The sequence below is a fragment of the Podarcis muralis genome, chromosome 6 (genome assembly GCF_964188315.1).
Source record: "Podarcis muralis chromosome 6, rPodMur119.hap1.1, whole genome shotgun sequence".
Classification (NCBI taxonomy): domain Eukaryota; kingdom Metazoa; phylum Chordata; class Lepidosauria; order Squamata; family Lacertidae; genus Podarcis; species Podarcis muralis.
The window spans coordinates 94,916,911-94,940,750 of NC_135660.1; the positions used below are offsets into that span (position 1 = coordinate 94,916,911).

General features: G+C 42.3%; 1 long non-coding RNA gene across 1 annotated transcript in view; it reads left to right on the top strand.

Moving 5' to 3' along the window:
• Positions 1-487: 487 nt before the first annotated feature.
• The window catches only part of LOC144328074 (uncharacterized), a 363,019-nt gene continuing 339,666 nt past the window's right edge, over positions 488-23,840 (top strand). The window contains exon 1 of the long non-coding RNA XR_013393322.1: positions 488-640. This is a non-coding gene — a long non-coding RNA (uncharacterized LOC144328074). The remainder of the gene's footprint in view (positions 641-23,840) is intronic.

A 23,840-nucleotide genomic window follows, 5' to 3' on the forward strand; every position in this document is an offset into this window, starting at 1 on the left:
CCCTTATAAGAGAACAAGGGAGCTGTCCATGGTGAGTTTTCCTAGAAAAATAGCATTGGGTGAGTTGGGCTCCCACCTACCTTACCCTGTTACCAAGTGGGGATGTCACAGAAAGCCTCCGTCTCCTCCTTGGTCTCTCTGATGCCTTTCTAGAACACAGCAGGAAGGAGAATGAGAAGAAAACCTGAATTAGTTTGCTCTACCTATTAAAGGACGTGGGTGGTGCTGTGAGTTAAACCACAGAGCCTAGGACTTGCTGATCAGAAGATCGTCGGTTCGAATCCCCGCGACAGGTGAGCTCCCGTTGCTCGGTCCCTGCTCCTGACAACCTAGCAGTTTGAAAGCACGTCAAAGTGCAAGTAGATAAATAGGTACCGCTCCGGCAGGAAGGTAAACGGCGTTTCCGTGCGCTGCTCTGGTTCTCCAGAAGCGGCTTAGTCATGCTGGCCACATGACCCAGAAGCTGTACGCACAGTGGCGTAGCGTGGGGGGTGCAGGGGGGGCCGGCCGCACTGGGCGCAACATCTGGGGGTTAGGGTTAGGGGGTGCAAATCCACGGGTTAGGGGGCACAAATCCACAGGTTAGGGGGCGCAAATTACTTGCCTTGCCCCGGGTGCTGACAACCCACGCTACGCCACTGTGTACGCTGGCTCCCTCGGCCAATAAAGCGAGATGAGCGTCGCAACCCCAGAGTCGGCCACGACTGGACCTAATGGTCAGGGGTCAATTTATCATTTACCATTTACCTATTTATTATTGGCTCTAGTTCCACTAGCCCTCTGCTTTGGCTGCACCTATTGTTGGCCTCCCTGCTTTCTCCCCTATCGGTCCCATCAGGCATCAGTCTCCACTGCAAGCTGCGCCCTGGTCGGTCACCACCAGTTCAGAATCCTTAAGACTTGGGAAACTTATAGGTCACAAGCTGTAGTGTGTTCAGCCATCACAAGTCAATTCCTGGCTCCCAGCAGACCCCCTCCTACCCCACTTCACTTTGGAAGAGGTAATATGTGTGCTCTATTCTCTTTCCCCTCTACTATTCTGTTTCCTTTCTTGCCTCCTAACTCCCTAAGCAGTTCATATACTGCTTCATGCAAGCTAGGTACAGGTAAATGGACGCCTGACCATTAGGTCCAGTCGTGACCGACTCTGGGGTTGCGGCACTCATCTCGCTTTATTGGCCGAGGGAGGCAGCGTACAGTTTCCAGGTCATGTGGCCAGCATGACTAAGCCGCTTCTGGCAAACCAGAGCAGTGCACGGAAACGCCATTTACCTTCCCACCAGAGCGGTACCTATTTATCTACTTGCACTCTGATGTGCTTTCGAATTGCTAGGTTGGCAGGAGCAGGGACCGAGCAATGGGAGCTCACCCCGTTGCGGGGATTTGAACCGCCGACCTTCTGATTGACAAGTCCTAGGCTCTGTGGTTTAACCCACAGCGCCACCCATGTCCCAAGCTAATGCAAGATAAATGCATTTTATAACCTGGTTCATCTCTTCTCACCCCTATCTGGTGCTTATTGCCCTCCTATTGTCAAATCTGGAGATCTTCCTGTTCCTCAGTACCTTCCTACATCATTTGCATGCCGCTCCATCTTGCTTGGTCTATCCTGGTCTTATAGCAGGGATGGAGAAGCCAAGGCCCTGCAGATGTTTTTGGACTCCAACTCTCATCTGCTCCAGCTAACGTGGCTAATGGTCAGGAAGGTTGGGAGGTGAACAACACCTGCTCTGTTGATTTAATACATGGGGAGGCAAACTAAGGCCCGGGGGCCGGATCCGGCCCAATCGCCTTCTAAATCTGGCCCACAGATGGTCAGCGTGTTTTTACATGAGTAGAATGTGTGGTTGTATTTAAAATGCATCTCTGGGTTATTTGTGGGGCATAGGAATTCGTTCATTTTTTTTTCTTCCAAAATATAGTCCAGCCCCGCAGATGGTCTGAGGGACAGTGGACTGGCCCCCTGCTGAAAAAGTTTGCTGACCTCTGATTTAATACTTGACTCCTTCCTTCCTTCCTTCCTTCCTTCCTTCCTTCCTTCCTTCCTTCCTTCCTTCCTTCCTTCTCCTTCTCCTTCTCCTTCTCCTTCTCCTTCTCCTTCTCCTTCTCATGTTTAAGTTTTCTAACTCTGGCTTGTTGCCACATTACCTCTGTAATGACAATTCTGTACCTCGTTGCTTCCTCTACCAGCAAATACCAGGTTTCATTGTAGTACACTGTATGTGGGGGTAATCCTATACAAATGTGCCTGAGGAGCCATCGTATCAGAGGGCATTTAAACCATTCACTTATGTGCATAGTTTAATATTGATCAGGGGTTTGGCTGGAGCAAGACTATGGCTGGGTGTAAGCCTGAGGAGAGGTGAGGGAAACTATTTGAGGGCGGGATCCATGCGCAAAAGGGGATGGGGGGGTCCCTTCATCAGAAGAGATGCATATTACAGGCCACATCCAGGAGGCTGAGAGGAATTGGAAAGTTTATGGCTATGGTGAATGTATACCAGTAGCATACCCAACTCCTGTAGAAATAAATATTTAAGCAAGCTCCCAAATCGTGATCTGAGAAGTCAGGGACGCTGAGAAGAAGAGCTTTGTCTTTTAACACAAGACAATCAGATCACCTGTGATTCCCAGCTGGGGAATCAATGCATGAATCATCATGGCCCAACTGGTATTACACTAATTGAAAAAATCCTTAGATGTTTAAATCACCACTATCTCTTCTTCCATTCCTAACAAAAACATCACTCTGATGGGCTGGATCAAAGCCCAAAGGCCCATTTTGACATCACAAGTAAACAATCTTTATACACTGTTTTGCCGACAATGAAGCACTTCGGAATTCCTATGGGGCCTGATGTTTACACAAGTTTCAAATGCACATTTATTCTTTGACATAACATAGATGCAAATTGTAATACCACGCATGAAAGGACCTGCAAGAATCCCATCAGAGCCCTTTGAAGTATTGATCCTTAGTAGAAGGCAGAGTCGGGATCTCTGCTTCAGGGAGAAAAAGCAGAGAATACCTACTTCCAGCAAGCCCACCAAGTTAAGCTTTAAACAATTGTTTATGGTATTTTCCTGCGAAAAATTATTGTAATTTAAAAGGATTAAGACTGGCTAAGTGACTACATACTCATTCTTTTTTAAATGGGCAGCTTGTTTACGGAAATTTAAGCCAGGACGCTCTGAATGATCCTCTGAAAGTCCTGTTGAGCCTTGCAGCACAAGCAAATTAAATAGAAATACTGACCTACATCACCTCAAAAGCCCATAAGGCATGAGACAGGGCAGTACCTCTCCAGGCTGCAGGTGGAGACTTGAATTCTCAATCGTAGGAGTAGTAATAGTTAAAAGAAACACATTTGAAAATGAGATGTCAGGAAGAAAGACTTTTAAGCTAGCGTTTATCCATTCTTTTGTATGGAGGAACTGTTAGTTATGTGAACCCTCACCTGCAGTCTAAATTGGCACCGGTTTACCTTTTCAGTAATGCTCAGGTCAAAGTCAGCAGTGCAAAGACGCTACTGATAAGTTTTCAGGACAAATCTGTCATCCAGCAATCAGTTCTGCTCAAGTAAGGAAGCAATGCTGTGCAGATGTACTTATTTGAGGGTGAAACTTTGAGTGACTATGAGGGAAAGAGCCTTTTTGCAGTGGGTGTAGCCAGGATATATGTTCTGGGGTGCAGGCTTTATGTCAGGGGGCAGGTAAGTATTTTTATTGATTTACTTGATTTAGGGGGAGGCAGTTACCCCCTGCCCCCTTGGCTAGGCCCATGCAATGACCCCCCCCTTGATGCAATGGTCTGCCAAGATAGGCTTGTCTGACACATACTTTAGGCTGCAAACCTATGTATCCTATTATTATTATTATTATTATTATTATTATTATTATTATTATTATTATCATCATCATCATCATTCCCAGTCACTCTGGGCGTCTTACAGAATATATAAAACAGCAAACATTAAAAACTTCTCGATACAGGGCTGCCTTCAGATGTCTTCTAAAAGTTATGTAGTTCTTTATCTCTTTGACATCTGAAGGGAGCGTGTTCCAGAGGGCGGGTGCCACTACTGAGAAGGCCCTCTGCCTTGTTCCCTGTAACTTCGCTTCTTGCAGTGAGGGAACTGGCAGAAAACCCTCAGAGGAGGACCTCAGTGTCTGAGCTGAGCGATGGGGGTGGAGATGCTCCTTCAGGTATACTGGGCCGAGGCCATTTAGGGTTTTAAAGATCAGACCAACACTTTGAATTGTGCTCGGAAATGCATTGGGAACCAATAGAGATAATTTAGGACTGGTTTTCTATGGTCCCAGCTGCCACTCCTGGTCATCAGTCTAGCTGCCACATTCTGGATTAGTTGTAGTTTCCAGATCACCTTCAAAGGTAGAGTAGTTTCCAGATCACCTTCAAAGGTAGAGTGAATTGTAGTAGTCCAAGCGGGAGATAACCAGAGCATGCACGGCTCTGGCGAGGCAGCCTGCCGGGATGTAGGGTCTCAGCCTGTGTACCAGATAGAGCTGTTGTGGACTCAGAGTTGACCTGAATCCAAAATGACTCCCAGGATGTGCACCTGGTCCTTCAGGTGCACAGTTACCCCACACCTGCCTACCCCCTTTTCCCCAAAAACAGTACTTATGTCTTGTCAGGATTCAACCTCAGCCTGTTAGCAGCCATCCATCCTCCAACTGCCTCCAGACACTCACACAGGACCTTCACTGCCTTCACTGGTTCCAATTTGAAGGAGAGGTAGAGCTGGGTATCATCTGCATACTGATGAACATCCAGCCCAAACCCCCTGATGATCTCTCCCAGCTGCTTCATATAGTAGATGTTGAAAAGCATGGGGGAGAGGACGGAACCCTGAGGCACCTCGCAGGTGAGAGCCCAGGAATCTGAACACTCATCCCCCAACACCACTTTCTGGACATGGCCCAGGAGAAAGGTTTACCGTATCTCTTTTTTTGTGCCAGGTGAAGATTTAAAAGAAAGAAACATCTTCCAAGATTTTTTAATACCTTTGAACTTTTAAAATACTCTTTGACATTATTTCAGGTACTTTGACCTTTTTGATTCTGATTCATATATTAACAATGAGCATTATGCATAGATTTAAAGATGGAACATGGGTTTAGTTGAAGCATCCCTTTTATTGTATGTCATACCAATGGGATAACCCAGAAACAGCTGATGTACCTCATTTTATTCAGTTAATGATAAGCAAAAAGACTGTATGTTGTAGGCATTTTTCTTATCAAGGGAAGCAGTCAAAGGATTTACAACTTGTCAACAGGTCAGCTCCTGACCTGAACTAACCCTGCTCTAGACCCTCGTGTCCTGGAATGTTAACCCAAACTGAAATATTCTCGCCAGCAAATCCTCATTCTAAGTTGGCTGGATGAACTGGCTTCAACACTCCATAAACATCGAAGTATTTGAAATCCAGATCCAAGTTTTACAGACAACCCCCCTCCAAAAGGAAAAAAACAGAATCCTGTTAAAAAGGTTTGCTGTCATAACATTTTTACAGAGACACTGATTCATGTTGCCACCGAGTAGGAGGAGGAGAAGAAGAAGAGGAGGAGGAGGAGGAGGAGGAGAAGGAGAAGGGGAGGAGAAGGAGAAGGAGAAGGAGAAGAGGAGGAGAAGGAGAAGAGGAGGAGAAGGAGAGGAGAAGGAGAAGGAGAAGGAGAAGGAGGAGGAGAGGAGGAGGAGGAGAAGAAGAAGAGGAGGAGGAGGAGGAGGAGAAGGAGGAGAAGGAGAAGGAGAGGAAGAAGAGGAGGAGAAGGAGAAGGAGAAGAAGAAGAGGAGGAGAAGGAGAAGGAGAAGGAGAAGAGGGAGAAGGAGAAGGAGAAGAGGAGGAGGAGGAGGAGGAGGAGGAGGAGAAGGAGAAGGAGAAGGAGAAGAGGCAAAGACAACCTGTTTGCATTTTCTGCCTCGAAAATGTGTAAACTCTCAATAATAGTCAATTAAATCTCCTTTCCAAGCAAGAACAAACATAGTGGTCTCTTTTTTTTTTTTGGGGGGGGGGGAGCTTGTGGAGCAGAGATAGGTGTGGAAGAAGATGCCCCTACTTTCTGTCTCTCACACTGATAACAGTTTCAAAGCTGCTCTCAGGTAGGCATGTTAGGAGATGGCAATTTCCATCTCGTCCTTCTCTCACCTCAGTCTGCGTCTCCATTCTGCTATGGTTTGACTTCTGCTAAAGCCTATGCTGTTTGTCTCCCTATCCTCTATGATAAAACCTAATGTACTTTATTAGGTAAGTAATTAGTTTCAATAAATTGCAATGGAAGGGAGACATCAAAAACAATTCAAAAAATAATGTAATTATTTACACGTGTGCAGATTGAAAAAACAACAGCAAATACTGTTCATATTTGCTAGTGTCCTACATCGAATAACAGGACCTGGACAGATTGAGAAATCATTTGCTATGTTTAAATGGAGCACGCAATTTCTTTGAGCTCACTCAACCTGGACAAGCTCCTAGATATAATGGAGAGGCAGCAACATGGTCATCTGAAGTGCAAAATCATGAATGAGAGAACTCCCTTACACATGATGAGTCTGTGGTTGCTATTATTACTATTATTAATTAGATTTGAATACTGCCCTTCATCTGTAGATCTCAGGGCAGCTCAGAAGATAAGAATTCAAGATAAAAAAAAACATAATAAAAACAAGAACAAGAACAAATCAAACCAGTAACCACCTCCCACCCCCCACAAACACATTTAAAGGATGTCAATCGGCCAAATGTTTTTTTTAAATAAAATTTTTATTGAAATTTTCCAAATTTATATCACAACAAATCAGACACACAAACAAACAAACAAACAAACAAACAAACAAAAACAAGTATAATTTCAAAACCTTATTTTCTTATAACTTACTTCCCCGACTTCCTCATACCTTCCCTTTCTGTATTCTAATTTCCAATTATTAATTCAGCAAATCCTCTCCCTTATTTTCCTTTTAAATTTTTAACCTTTCATTTCTATATTTAACCATTTTTACTGTAAACCACATATTCTCCAATCCAACGTCATTCTAACATTCATTAATTTTACAATGTTTCTTGAGATAGTCCTTAAATTTCTTCCAATCTTCTTCCGCTGTCTCTCTTCCCTGGTCTCGGATTCTGCCGGTCATTTCTGCCAGTCCCATATAGTCTATCACCTTCATCTGCCATTCTTCCAAGGTGGGTAGTTCTTGCAACTTCCAATACTTTACGATGAGTATTCTTGCTGCTGTTGTAGTGTACATAAAAAAAATTCTACCCTTCTTTGGCACCAATTGGCCGACCATGCCCAGGAGAATCAATCGGCCAAATGTTTTCACTTGGCGCCTAAAGGTGTATAACGAAGGCACCAAGTGAATCCCCTGGATTTCTATATTTGGGATACGACTAGGTTTTGAACCTTTTTCTCTTATATGCAATCTCTCTGGAATGACAGCATACAATATTTGTTATACACACTCTTTGTTTTGCATTGCTGAATAAAAATGAAAGAACTGTGTTTCTAATTGGGTGAATTCTGATAATTATGAGAGGAACTCCAAAGTCCTCTGAAATTTATTTTGAAACTCGTAAGTGATTGGGGATGGAGAACTTGTGGCTCTCCAGATGTTGTGGGACTCCAGCTCACGTGAGCCCCAGTTGGCATAGTCAGGGATGATGGAAGTCTAACCATATCTGACTGGGTTCCTCATCTGTGCTATAAATAACATATCTCAGATCAAGGGAGAGGCAGTTTGTTTTAGTTCAGAATTGTGTTGAGCTGCATGAAAGGATTTATGCTATAAAATTAATCCTAGTGGTGAGAATATTTATTCAGTAGTTGTGTTCACTGCCACTGCTGTTGCTATTTGCTGCTTCAGTACAATTCCCCTAAAACTTCTTCCTGGATTAGCCACATTGGCAATACCAAACTATCAGGGACCACAAGGTGAATGGGTTGATCTCTTAGTGGGATCTTGCCAGATTAGGCCACATAATGGCATCTTTGAAAGAATAGGAAGCCGACTCAGTGTGATGCTAGTATTGGAGATTCTAGCCAATGAAGTATTATGTAGTGGATGTTAACCTTAGAATAAATATGTAACACTATTCAGCCAGACATAGTTGGCTAGATCACAGCATCATTTATGCAAGTCATTTCTGAATGGGGGCAGTGCTTATAACAGATGACTGCTTCCCATATATTCACCAAAGGTCTCAGAGGGGAAGTGCTTTTTGATGCTACTGAGAATAATGAACAGCGGCGATACAAGCATGCAATATTTTTCAATGAATCTGATGCAAGATTCCTTCTGCCTCCCCTTGGTAGTACCCAAGTTCTGAATCGCCATTGCAGACAGGATGCTGTGCTGAAGGAATCATTTGTCTGATTCTGTATGGCTATGCATGTGATTAAACTAATCTTTATTCCATGCCGAATAAAGTAGTGTGTGTGTGTGTGTGTGTGTGCACACCACTGGTATATCCTGGCCCATCAACAAGTCCATGGTGATTCCAGACTAAGACATTAACCAAGCCCATCATTCTTTATCATTGTAATTGTTAGATCATCTTAGGTTTCTGTAAATGTGCTTTTAAACAGCAACACATGTTTCTTTCAAGCATATGGAAACTATCACATTTGTAATTGCAAGAAAGTACATTTTTAAAATTAAGCCGAAAAGGCCGTTCGTCTCCCGGTAGTGAGTTCCAATGAAATGTCCTGGCTTTGCGTGGAAAGCTTTCTAAACGCACCTTCAAGTATTTGTATTGGAAACACAACGTCTGTAGTTGGGTGTAATGCATCAGAGGACAGTTTGGACGCCAGACAAAAACCAAGAAGGGGAAGTGGAGCGGGAAGCTGGAATTATTCTAAAATATCGTATATTTTTGGAAGGCCTTACAAGGCTTTTGGCAATTTCTTTCCCTTGCAAAAGTGGCAACATAATGAAAGCACAGAGTGGCTTTGATCTGAAAAATCTCTCTGGGATTTCATAATTTATATCTGAGGTTAAGTGGAAACCCTTTGATAGTGAATATGATTTTTCTTTCATTTCTTTTTGGACAGACCGGCTTTATTATAACCAGAGTCACTATATATATATGTATATTTCAACACACTACAAATATTTGGGACATTTGCCGCATTTCAGTGTCTCCTGGCAAGAAAGCAGGCCTTGCATTAGGAATACTTCTAGGGAAATCGGGTTTTGGGTTCTTTCATTCCAAGGACTTAAAAACTGAAATATTAGGGAAATTATATATGACCAGATTCTGCAAAGCCTCATCATGCAGCTTAATAAACTCTAGGATGTCACAAAATTGACATGCTATTGGCTGAACAACACGGGGAATTTCCAGATTAAGTTGTCTGTGAAGTACTTCACAGCCAAGCCAGCAGCAGATGCAATGCTAGGAAACCTTTATTCCTCTCAGTAAATCAGCGTGTTACACTTGTTTTGGTGTGACAATAGTGCTGGCACTACAAGGCCTTGAGCACCTAGTGGATGGTACATCTGGCATTGCCTCACAGGTGCTCCACACACAATAGGCAGAAAATGGTCCTGGTTCTTTATTAAAACTTTGGTGGGCTGGACATATAGTGGAGGACAGTTCTACTTTATAGTGGGGAGCGTGTGGCGCTGTGGTCTAAACCACTGAGCCTCTTGGGTTGCCGATCAGAATGTCGGCGGTTTGAATCCCCGCGACTGTTGCTCTGTCCCACCTCCTGCCAACCTAGCAGTTTGAAAGCACACCAGTGCAAGCAGATAAACAGGTACTGCTGTGGTGGGAAGGTAAACGGCATTTCCATGCACTCTGGCACTCGTCACAGTGTCCCGTTGCGCCAGAAGCGGTTTAGTCATGCTGGCCACATGACCCAGAAAGCTGTCTGCGGACAAATGCCGGCTCTCTCATCCTGAAAAGCGAGATAAGCCCTGCCTCCCATAGTTGCCTTTGACTGGACTTAACCATCCAGGGGTCCTTTACCTTTATGTATAGCCTTTAGGTTGGCACACACTTAAACTGGATCAGGGATACAGGCTGATTAAAAAGACATTAGCCAACAATGAATTTTTAGCTGAGATACCTGCATTGCAGGGAGTTGGACTAAACAACCCGTTGGGCCTCTTCCAGCTCTATGATTCTATGAATTAACTCTGTAGAACCAGGTTTTACACTCTTTTATTAGGAGGTAATGAACACATTCAAAGAAATCCTGGATATTCCCAAAAGCAAATCTATGGTTGAAAGGGGAGGAATGTGTAAGGGAGAGTAGACAGACAGTCGGAAATGCATAACTATGCCAAAGTCCGCAGTTCAATAATGCAAACACTTCCCACTCCAACTGTTTCCACCCCCTCTATGGACTCGTTTCTAATCTTGGCTGTGGAAAATGCGTTAAAAGGGGTTAAAAAGGAGAGCCTGCAGAGAAGGGATAATAAGCAGTCCTCTCCTGTTCTCCAGTTATCCCTTACAAATAAAACCGTCTTCTATACCTATATTCATGGTTGGGAATAAGCATTCACTAATTTTCCACTAGAAGCCACCTGTTATCCATTGACCTCCATATATAACAATATGCATTTTTCCTCTTCCCTCACCATTCCCTTTCCCTTTTATATCATGTTTCTTAGACTGTAAGCTCTAAGCTATTTTAAATTGTGGAATGCCCTAAGTGCTTCAGCAGGAACATATTGTCATATCTAGTCCTGCAGTGAAAAATTCTGCTGTTTCTTATTTTTACTTTTTAATTTAGCCACTCTCCAGCAGTTAATGAGAATATTTTGGTGAGATTCCTGGGTTCAGGAGTTTTATGGGTACAGCTTACTTTTGTGGTGGTTGAAAGATGTTTCAATGTCTTTTCTAGGGATGGCAGGACATTAAATCAGTTCACATTTAAAGGGGAAACTGCACATTCCATACAACAAAAGAACCAAAACACTTTTCAGAAATGTGCAGTGTGCAATAGTGCAGTGTGCAGTAGTGTAGTTTTCCAGCCAAGAAATTTGTGCAATATTCATATGAGGATGGGGTGTAGGGTCCACAAAAAGTCATATAATAGTGAACATAAGATACAAAAATGCATTATATTGGGGGAAATTGCAAAAATGTGCTTACTGAGAAAAATGTGCATTAAAATTATGATAAATGTTCAAGTGGACTTAAAAAAAAATACTGTTGTGGAAATGTGGAGAAATTACCTGAAGACTGGAAAAATGAACAATTGAGAGGAATCCAAACAGAGAGATTTATCCATCCCTCACCCTTCCCTTCATTCCACAAATCAGCTCTCCAGTGGTCTGTACCCTGCAGCCTCCTTGGGTGCTTCTGTTCCTTTAAACCCCATGACCTTTTCAGCTGAGCCTTTGTGTAAGCACAAGAAGGACTATAACCTGCCTGCCTGTTGTTGTTTTTAAAGTGATCTATTTTAATGAGAAATTCTAAATAAATTACCTTGAGAAAGAGACAGAAAAATGGAAGCCTCTGCCTCAGGGGGAATAAAAGTTCAAGAAACTGGAGGGTGGGCTTTTTGACAGTACTCAATGTGTCCAATAGTGGCTTTGCTTTAGCAGAAAGTGATTCCAAACACTCCAAGCTCCTGATTTTTGCCAGCATCACCCACCCATTAAGCCCCTTCTGCCCTCCCCAAAAGCTGTTTCTGGGGGTTGGTGGTTCTGTGAACAAAGTACAGGAAGGAACTGAGAGATGCAGCATGAAGGAGATATAGGTCATCTTACACTTAAAGGTAAAGGTAAAGGGACCCCTGACCATTAGGTCCAGTCGTGGCCGACTCTGGGGTTGCGGTGCTCATCTCGCTTGACTGGCCAAGGGAGCTGGCGTACAGCTTCCGGGTCATGTGGCCAGCAGGACTAAGTTGCTTCTGGTGAACCAGAGCAGTGCACGGAAACGCCATTTACCGCTGGAGCGGTACCTATTTATCTACTTGCACTCTGACGTGCTTTCGAACTGCTAGGTGGGCAGGAGCTGCGACCAAACACCCCGTCGTGGGGATTCGAACCACTGACCTTCTGATCGGCAAGTCCTAGGCTCTGTGGTTCAACCCACAGCGCCACCCGCATCCCTACACCATCTTACACCATCAAAAATCTCCAAGATGTATAAAAATAGTTTGAATAAGTGTTGGAAGTGTGGAGAAAAATAGGTGATTTTTATCATATGTGGTGGACATGCAGATTTTTGGAATATTGTTTATGATGAGATGAAAAAAAAAATGTTCAAATTAACATTCTTAAAGAAACCAGAAGCCATTCTGTTGGGAATCTAAGGTAGAGACATTCTGAAAAATATAAGAGAATTTTTTTTATATGCAACAGTGGCTGCCCATCTATTAATAGCATCTAATTGGAAAGGGGAAAAGATACCAACGCTAACAGCATGGCAAAATAAATTAATAGACTATGTGGAAATGGCTCAATTAACAAACATGTTAAGAGGTAACACCAAACAATTATTTTCTCAAAAATGGGAAATGTTTAAGAGATACAAAAAACAACAACAAAAACCAGCGACATATTATCTATGGTAGTGTTTGAGTGACCCTTGTGTACATAAAATATTAAGAAATAAAGGACAAATTGATACACTAGGTTGTAAGAAAGTATTAGAAAGTATATTAAATGTAAGGTAATAATTATAGGTACGTAGAAAATCACAAATGTCAACTATATCGGGAAATGATGGGAAGTCTATATTTATTTTACTTTAGTTTGTTGTTTTACTTTATTTTATGTAACATCATATGATTTTAGTTTAGCGGATATCTAAGCGGAATTAGAAGGTTAAATTAACATTTTATGTTAAATTAATTTAAGAATATATATTTTTGGTATGTATGTGTATGTGTGAAGTTAAATTTGTAATGACATTAATGAATTTCAGTAAAGAATTTTTTCATCCAAAAAATAATAATGAAGGAGATATAGGTCACAACTTGATGTCCCCATTTGCACAAGGCCTTTCCAAAGGCACCATTGGCTGCACCTCACAGTCAATATGGGTTGGAGAGAGAGGTGAGTCTTTCCCTCATGTGCTCAGGTTCTGTCCTGTTACTATGTGACAGACAGAACCACCATTGTCCTTAATGTCACCAGCGGGCAGAAGCTGAAGAAATGTTCCAGAAATGTGCACTCGCACTCTGGGATGCAGTCAATCTGGCCTTCGCCTCAACTGACCAATGTCTTCAAAAATGGGAACACGAGCAGATCTAATGTATTTATTTATTTTTTTAAAAGAATTTTTATTCAAGATTTTCAAAATACATAGAAAAAGAAAAAAAAGGTATACAAAGAAAAAAGCATACAGAAAAAATATAGCAAAACAGAAATATAAAATCCTAATCCGAAACTTACTTTCTTTACAAGTTAGACTTCCTCACATCTTCCGTTCCTGCTTTCCAAATTTAAAGAATTCTAAACAGCAATTTATCACCTTATTTCAGATACTTATTTATATTTTCCAATTATTATGTTTCCCATTTTGTATTTACCTTCAATAGATTTGGAACCTTATTTTAGACATAATATTATTCAAAAATTTATCTTAGACTCAGATCTCATTAATATCATTATCATCTCACTTTCTTTTTGACTGGTTTACTAAAGCCACTCTTATTTTAACTCTTTCACTTTCTTAACATTCATACAATTTACAATATTTTTGTAAATAGTCCTTAATTTTTTTCCAGTCCTCTTCCACTTCTTCTTCTCCCAGGTTACGGATTCTGCCTGTCATTTCTGCCAGTTCCAGATCTAATGTATTTAGGTTAGTGCCGGATTTACCTAAGCTATAGCTTAGGGCCCCACTCTCCCGGGGCACCCCCAAAAATATACTTCTTCTTAATTGTATTTCATTACTAATATACTTCTTAATTGTATTTCAGTTCAACAATTGCTTTGATAAAATACATATTTTGTTACGTGCAAATGGCTTTAGATACCTATTAGGTCCATAAATTACTATATAGCATATATTCAACACAAAAAACGGCGACAATTTGTTGTTGACAAAGGACAGCTGGACATATAAAGGGCCCCATTACCTTCAGTAGCTTAGGGCCTCAGCAAACCTAAATCCGGCCCTGATTTAGGTGTTGATATTAAGATGAAATTGGTCTGGATGCTGTCATAGGCTAGACAGTGCTTATTTTGGAAAACCACCACAGTTGAAAAAAAATTGCAGAGTAAACCTATGAAATATATATACTAATAGCTATTTTGTGTGTGTGTTTTGTCCATTGGCAGACCGTAGACCTTCATGGTACACGTGATGTCCTTTCAGTAAAGCTTCTCAGTGAACTTTAAGGTCGATTAGCTTTTACTATTGTTGCTTTCATTAAAAGAAAATTGAATAGCACTTTCCTGCCTTTCACCAAGCCGCAATACTAACTTGGAAAATGCTGCCTAGACCTTAGAGTTACAAGTTCACCACATTTATTTGGTCCTGTGATAGGAATGAATCTATGTAGTATCCTTGGCCCTGGTTCTTGGACAAACAGTGATGTAATACTCTGGTCCGATTTTTATGTAGTAAGCTGGAATGTTTTGATTACAGGGCCAGCCAATCAGGACATAGCAGACGGCAAGAGTTCAAAATGTATTCCTGGAAAAAGGAGTGACAAGCTCTTTCAAGAGGAGTTTATATATCTCATCCACATAATCCTGATTATGCATTATTATTTCAGAGCATAAGGAGGATTAGATGAACATTCACTTCATTCAACATTCGTTGCAAGAATCCAATCAGCAGCCATTTTTGGCAGTCCACTTGTCACAGACTGGACCTTCCTGAGAAGAAGAGGACAGTATAGATTTAGAACAGCGGTTTGCAGAAGGTCACAGTTCAGAGGCTGCAGAGGGGAGAAGCTGGGAAATATTGGGAGAGCAGCAGGAAGAAGAAGCATCAGGGGTGAGACAGCTGACAGACTCAGTGTCTCTGGAAAACATTTCTGACCTCCCCTCTCCTAGGACCAGGCGTGCAATGAGGGTAGTAGAACAGAAAGCTCAGAGGCAGAAAGCACAGATCAGCTGGCAAAGGGGTGACGTAGTATGGGAGAGACTGAGGGACTTTACTTGGAGCAACGCCATTATCTAAAGAGAGACTGCATTCCTTTGTCTCTCGCTGTGATTATTGAATAAACTACTTGGTAAGAATTCTTTTTTATCTGATTCTTTGCTGCCACTGTGGGAGGGATAGGATCCCCACCACTACTGGAAACAGCCCATGGACTATGGTCTACCTTCTGCCTACCTTTGTCGCAACATAATCTAGTCCAGCATTTTTAGCTCTGAATAGCAGGGGTCTCTAGTATCCTGACATCTCCAAGTTGGGCTGGGAGACACCTTTGTCCAAAACTGAACTAGATGAACATATTGGTTTGACATGGTATTAGTCCAATTCCTCTGTTCATAAGTAGGAAAAATATTGTCCCAGGACACTATAGAAGTTGGCACTTGTATATAAGGAGCAGTCAACTTCTGTATTGTCAAGTGACACCCTATTTTTTAGACGGTGGTCCAGGACTGAAAATATATTTCACTGCAGAGACTGAGCTTGTGTATTATGATAAATTTCCACAAAAAATCTGCTGCTGTCTAACAATAAAGGCTTCCAGCTATGAAAAACATGCTTCTAGTCATAGCATCAGATACAGACATGTACTTTTAAATAAAACCTATGTCTTTAAAGTGTGTGGTATTTCTTAAAATTTAGAAACATTCACCTTTTCTGTATTTTGTTCACTGCACATTTTTTACTCTACCAGGTTTAAAACTGAGTGGCACAGGGTCAACGAGAGGCCAGCTAAAATTAGCATGGACCACTTCAGTCCCTTATGTTGCCAGCTGGCCGTCAGTGTATGAACGTTAATATTCTTTGGCTATTGTACATCCAACAGTTTTCATAGGCATATCACTCGATTACAAAGTCTGCCTCTGGCACGAGAAAGCAAACACACACAGAGTTAGATAATTCAGTACATGTAAGGTGCAAGACATTCCAGGAAATTCAATACCATATATATATGAGAAGGTTTTTTCCTCTATTTGTTTGCCTTGCATTTGGACACATCTTAGGATATGGTAACCAAATTTGGCACAGTGGTTTATTCATTAGCATTCCTGAGCAACATCAGGTATGAGGCTGGCGGTAAGTAATCAATAAGTGAAATTAGACACAAAATAATTAGCACAGAGAGCAAAGCTACAATTCTATGCCTTCTACCCTGGTGTAAGATCCACTTAAAACTGCAAATTGTGTCCGCCATCATAGAGAGCATGTGTTGCGGTGAGATCACCTAAACTGCCTCCCTGTTGTGGGGCGGGACCATTTGGATAGCCACAAGACCCCATTGGTTGCCCCTCGGTTGCTGGGGCAGAAATTTGGCCTGTTGGGTCATCTATTGGCTACCAAAAGGCTATTTAAGCTGCTGCACGTTGCTGGGAGCTTTCTCTTTCCTGCGACGTGATCAGATCACCCGCCCTCCCACCCTATATTTAGGGCTGTTCTTTGGCCTTGCTATGCCTGTCTAGGGGTTGTCTGTCTTGCAGTAGGGGCCCGGTAGGAATCTTGCCATTTGACTGATTGGCTGTTGCCATTTGGTTTTTGCCTACCGTGTAGCAAATCGTCACAACTTTGTAAGGTTGGCGGTTAGGCATTGATTCAATGTTTTGCGGAGGGGGAGTGGTTGGCTGTGCCTGCCCCTCCATCGCTGCTGCTAGGGAATTCCGTTAAAGGAATCCAGGGGCTCGCCTTGCTTTTGTCCAAACCATTCCTTAGGAAATGAGGGAAGTCTTTATTCCCTTTTTGTGAATGAAGCCTTACACTGTCTACTCAGAAGTAAGTCCCACTGTATTCAATAGTGCTTACTCCCAGTTAACTAATCAAGCCTGGGTAGCCTTACACTTGAATCCTAAGCATTTTTACTCAGAACTAAGTCCCACTGAATGCAATAGGATTTATTCTCTGGTATGTTTCTGATCAATCTTACACTTTCTTCTATCATCATCTTCATCGTCGTCATCATCATCATCATCATCATCATCATCATCATCATGCCTTTTTCCCCTGACAGGGACTCAAGGCAGCTTAGAGCTGCAATTTGCTTTCATTCCATTTCTTTGTGGAAAGTGTTGTACACGATCCCCTTCCCTCACACATTTTTGCTTTACGACAATCCTGTGAGGTAGGTCTGGAGAACATGGGAGAAGTTTCCTGATGTAGACTAGAATGTCCCTGTTTTCATCAGAGACATTTCGGAGGGTATGTAGCTGTTGGGTTTACTTTGATGTTGTTCCTTTCAAAGGGCAGAGTGACATAATTAAATCAAAGTAATAACAATTACAGTAATAACAAAATCAAAGGCAGCTCCCTAAAAGAGTTTTCTTCCCCATGAAACTGATATCCAAATGTTGCACTTTATGTGTCGTGCTGTGTTAAGCTACCTCTTTGCCCAGAACTCCTTAGTTAACAGATTTTCCATCACAGAGTTCACCTATTGTGGAAACAGCTGTTAAAATGTGATTATGTGCCAAGGTCCCGTCGCTACTTGCAAAACAACATTCTAGTTATTGACTTTACAAAACAGTGACTTAATTCTTGGGAGTTACAGTTGCCAGCATCAGTAATGCCCCCAATATTCCCAGTTATGAACCTTCCCCAGCATGTAATCCCCAGCTTCAGGGAACCCTGACTGACAGGCTCAAGAAGGCATAAAATGCCTTGAGTGGCTCCACCTTGGCCTCCTGACATGCAAAGGATGCTGGGGACAAGTCTGAGGACTTTCTGATAATTTTGAAGGAAAATGTCACCAATTCACTTTAAATTCTCTAATGGCAATGCTTCAGCAGCCAGCTATTTTTAGGAAATGTTGGTGGGGCGGCGTGTTTATTCCTTTATTGTAAATGGAGCCTTACACTATATACTGAGCATGAACACTGCAGATGGTGACAGCAGTCACGAAATTAAAAGACACCTGCTTCTTGGGAGAAAAGCAATGACAAACTTAGACAGCATCTTAAAAAGCAGAGACATCACCTTGCTGACAAAGGTCCTGTATAGTTAAAGCTATGGCTTTCCCAGTAGTGATGTATGGAAGTGAGAGCTGGACCACCAAGAAGGCTGATCAACGAAGAATTGATGCTTTCGAATTATGGTGCTGGAGGAGACTCTTGAGAGTCCCATGGACTGCAAGAAGATCAAACCTATCCTTTCTGAAGGAAATCAACCCTGAGTGCTCACTGGAAGACAGGTCCTGAAGCTGAGGCTCCAATACTTTGGCCACCTCATGAGAAGAGAAGACTCCCTGGAAAAGACCCTGATGTTGGGAAAGATGGAGGGCACAAGGAGAAGGGGATGACAGAGGACGAGATGGTTGGACAGTGTTCTCGAAGCTACCAGCATGAGTTTGACCAAACTGTGGGAGGCAGTGGAAGACAGGAGTGCCCGGCGTGCTCTGGTCCATGGGGTCACGAAGAGTCAGACACGACTAAATGACTAAACAACAACAACAACAACAACTGCACTATGCAGCATATTTGAACACAGTGTTATATGCATGTCCAAGGGGACTTTGCAAGGCATTCAAAAGGTTGCTTTGTTTGTTTTGCGTGTTTTTGAGTTCAGGATTTTTGTGATCCATTTGTGTGTGTGTGTGTGTGTGTGTGTGTGTGTCTGTGTCTGTGTGTCTGTGTGTGATGCCATTATATCCAATACCACTTGAGGCTTTTCACACCTGTTCCTCTCCCAATTCCTCCCAAACCAATAACAGGTACACTTAATTGCAAGTGTAAACAGGTAAACTTAGCACACCTTTTACTATAGCAGTCTAATGGTACAAACTCGGCATCAAGACAAAAGCAGAGCCCTGCCCACCTGTCAAATTTGATTCATGGAGGGAGAGAGGCCACCAGCCAGATCCAGTTCTCCGCTCTTGCTGTACACACTTACCTGGGAGCAAGTCCTGTTCAACTCAGTGGCACTTATTCTAAGTAGACAAGCATAGGATTGCAATATGCATCACCCAGTCGGGTGTCAGGGCCGGATTTAGGTTTGATGAAGCCCTAAGTTACTGAAGGTAATGGGGCCCTTTATATGTTCAGCTGTCCTTTGTCAACAACAAATTGTCGCTGTTTTTTGTGTTGAATATATGCTGTGTGGTAATTTATGGACCTCATAGGTACAGTGGTGCCTCGCAAGACGAAAAGAATCCGTTCCGCAAGTCTCTTCGTCTTGCGGTTTTTTCGTCTTGCGAAGCAAGCTCATTAGCAGCTTAGCGGATTACTGCTATTAGCGGCTTAGCAGGCTTAGCGGATCAGCTGATAAGCGGCTTAGGGCTTAGCGGATCAGCTGATAAGCGGCTTAGCGGCTTGGGAAAAAGGGGGGGGGGAGGAAAAAACCCCTGCAGGAACTCGCAAGACATTTTCGTCTTGCGAAGCAAGCCCATAGGAAATTTGTTTTGCGAAGCACCTCCAAAACGGAAAACCCTTTCGTCTAGCGGGTTTTCCGTCTTGCGAGGCATTCGTCTTGCGGAGCACCACTGTACCTAAAGCCATTTGCACATAACAAAATATGTATTTTATCAAAGTAATTGTATTATATTTTTGAAATGTACATCCAGTTTTTTTCCTTTAAATTTTTGTGGGGCCCCCAAGAGAGTGGGGTCCTAAGCTATAGCTTGTTTAGCTTATACGTAAATCCGGCACTGTCAGGTGTGCATCAGCCCGTCAGTTCCTTCTGTTTCTGGATTTCCCCCTTGCTGCACTTTAACAAAAGCAGGAAATTTTGAACATGGATGTGAGGTGTATAGCTGTACATTCCCCTCACGGTAATAAAATTCTTTTTGCCAAGCACCTGTTTTAAAGTGCAAATACAGAGACACTGAGAAGGAGACAGAGACAGGGAAGTGTTTTATATGAAAGAAGCAACTTGGAGGGCCATTGGCAAATTAATGTAACTGAAACCCATTTAATACAAAAAAGGTATTGTCTTCATATGTATAACAATATCCAGAAGGAGGAAAAATAAGCTAATACTAGTGTGTGCTAATGTAACTGTGTAAGAATCCTTTGTAAGCGTGGGGAGAAGCATTATGTCATGTGAGCTCTCACCACACCTGCTCCTTGTGAGAACCAGGTTTAATTCCCAGCAGAATTACGTTACAGGAGGGATATGGCATTGGAATCTTGGAGCCTCCCTGAATCAGTTTTGGATCCCCTCACAGCCTATCAAAGCCCAGAACAGCTTACCTGGAGAAACAGAGCCACAACAATAGCCTCCTGACAACTGTCACTACTAAGAAAACAGTGAGGATGGAGCTGTGTGGGCAAGGAGGGGATGTGATGGAGAAAGTAGGACCAGCACAAACTCACAGCTCTCATTCTCTCCATACAATGTTCATCATGTTTAAAAAGCATTAGAGAGAGAAGGAGCTTAAATTGTCTGAGGTGGGCCTGCCCATTGAAGCCTGCTGTCACTCTGTTACCATCTGGCTAGTATTGGGTGAATAATGTTTACCTTTTTAATGTTAATGATGTAGCACTTGCTATCATTTTCCAAAAGCATGCAGTCATGGATATTATTTCTGGATTTCAAGTGAAGAAATCCAGACTGAGAGTATATGGGTAAAAATGGTAGGATAGAGAAACAACAGTGACCTTACTGTGGCGGTCTGCTATAGACCGCCAAGCCAGACTGATGTTTAGTCAGAATCTCTTTTCTTGTAACTTGAAGCCATTGAACAAAAATATAGTATTCAGATCAAGGGAAGTAACAGTGCTACTCTATTCTGGCTTGGTCAGAAAACACCTGGAATATTGTGTCCAATTCTGGGCACCACAATTTAAGAAGGATGTGAACAAGCTGGAACAAGTGCAGAGCAGGGCAACCAAGATGACCAAGGACCTGGAAACCAAGCCTTATGAGGAAAAGTTGAAGGATTTGCATATGTTTAGCTTGGAGAAGAGACAACTGAGAGGAGATACGATAGTCATCTTCCAATATCCAAAGGGCTGTCATATGGAAGTTGGCACAAGCTTATATTTCCTGCTCTTAAGGGTAGGCCTCAAACCAATGGTTCCAAGTTGCAAGAAAGGAGATTCTGACTAAACTATCTGTTTCAGTTAGTAAAAGCTGTTTGACAATGGAATGAATTCCGAAGGGAGGTTGTGGACTCTCCTTCCTTGGAGATTTTAAAGCAGAGGTTGGATGGCCATCTGTCATGGATATTTTAGCTCAGATTCCTGAAAGTCAGGAGGTTGGACTAGATGACCCTTCTATGATTCTATGAAGCAATGGTAAACTCTTGCTATTGAAGTTATTATGATCATGGGTATGAACAATGCTCCCCTGACTTCCATTTTCTCATCTTCATTAAAGGCCTTTCTGCATTTACCACTTATAATGGTATAGTTGATGGTGTTGTTCATGTGGGGTGGGTGTGGGGGTGCTGCCACATGACATTTGTTATTCCATCTTTTGTGGAAGATCTGGAATGGATCATGAATGTTTTCATTGGTGCGCCATGTGTACAAACACCGTCCTGGTTTCTGTGTGAGGGAGGTGGACCTAGTTTAGGAGCCCTATTTTTTATGCCACCCCTTTGTGCTTGGTGGAAGCTGTTGGTTTGTGAGCTTCAATTCAGAGGGGAGATGCAGAAGATGGAGATAATGGAGCTAAGTCAAAATCCTGCCCATTACGGCAATCGCTAGCTCAGCCAGATTCATAATTCCTCTTCTAATCTCTGATAATCCCACAAAGTTAGAATTCCAGAATAAGGTAAAGGGTAAAGGGACCCCAGACCATTAGGTCCAGTTGTGGCCGACTCTGGGGTTGCGGCACTCATCTCGCTTTATTGGCCGAGGGAGCCGGCGTACAGCCTCCGGGTCATGTGGCCAGCATGACTAAGCCACTTCTGGTGAACCAGAGCAGCGCACGGAAACGCCGTTTACCTTCCCGCTGGAGCGGTACCTATTTATCTACTTGCACTTTGATGTGCTTTCAAACTGCTAGGTTGGCAGGAGCAGAGACCGAGTAACAGGAGCTCACCCCGTTGCGGGGATTCGAACCGCCGACCTTCTGATCGGCAAGTCCTAGGCTCTGTGGTTTAACCCACAGCGCCACCCGTGCCTCAGAATTCCAGAATACTAGGCATTAAATAATAATACAAACACCACAAGCAGGCTATTGCCTTCCACATGCTCATCCCTATGACATTTACTGGCTGCAGGAACATGAGGGTTCATAACGGGTGTGACTACCACCATGGGAATTTGTTCAAACCAGGCACAACCTTCCATTAATGTGGAAAGGAAAACTACATAAAAATCTTTCTGTGTGCCTCCACTGCCACGAGTGTACTTGTAGCAAAACATTGGAAGAGTGATAAAATCTCCTCCACATCTGATTTGTTATTAAAGCTGGTAGAATATGCTGAATTAGATAGTCCCTCGGAAAAGATTAAAGATAAGCCAAAACATGAGTTCATTGATAACTGGGAACCTCTAAACAGTTATTTTTTTTAAAAAAAGTAAGGGTTGCAATTTGAACTCGGTTGCAGCGTTTGAGTAATCTCTGTAAATAATTAAGGATATAAGGGTAAAAATAGACATGTATATACATATGTACTTTATTAGTTTATTATAGGATTACTAGAGTGAGAAGATGTTGAAAAGGACGGGAAGTCAAAACTTTGTACAAAACTTATGATCTGAAGACTTATATTTTTCTGCTTGAATTTTATTTGGATGATTTTGATGTATAGATAATATGTCTTGGATGTATGGATGCAATAAAAATATAATAAAACATTTTTTTTTTAAAAAAAGGAAAGGAAAACTACACTACATGTGACCAAAGGTGCAGACAATCAACTACAAATTCACCCTTAAAAATGTTGGCTTAAAAAGGCAACTGTAAAACTACAAATAGTACTGTAAGAGCCTCTGATTGGTATTTGTTACTCCTCTTCAGTTGAATAGAATGTGCAAATCATGAGCACTTCTTTCTTTCATCTGCTATTTAATTAAAAAAAAAGATGGAAAGGTTTTTAAAATACAGTTTCTCTCCATTTCTTCAATGCTGAGGCTGAGCCACTCATCAGCTGATTGAATAATACCTTTCAAATAGGGCCTATGTTTTCACCTTTGAAGGAAAAAAAAAGTCACACTTTTCTTCATTGAGACTAAAGCCTTGATTTAAGGTATGTGAAATATGTAAGACTTGGAGACAGGTTTCAGGTTTGCTGACCCAAACCTGAACCTTTCTAGCTGCTACAAAGAACATGTTGTACATGTGTTTCAATGTGTGACTTGCAGGTTGAGGTACATCAGCCTCCCTACTGGGTTCATATTTATGTACGAACCAGCTAACTTGAAACAGATTGTGGGAGCCAGTAGCTGCATGAGTTATGGGGCTGTCATATGCTACAGGCCGTTTTCCTTGAGACTGTTATGTGAACACAGGTGCCTTTTGTTTGGCCAAGCCCAATTAAATTCTAACACAAGATTCTGACTGTATCAGTACTTGGCTAGTCTGGGAGGTTTCGGTCAACTTTCTCTCCTTTACCAGAAGTAGACAGAGAACACTTGTTTTATGTTCACCTGGCTTCACGCACTTGTCATTGGTTACCATATGGGACTTGCTCAAGGAAATGCTCCATAAAGAGTTGGCCATTGTGGCAGTAAGGCCTTTATCTTGACTTGACAGTTTTCAGACTGGTCTTTACTAGTGTGAAGCAGCATAACTAAGTGAGATGCAAGGCAGATGTTCTGCAGTATTCCACAGGTCAACAACACTATCATAATCAATTGAAAATAA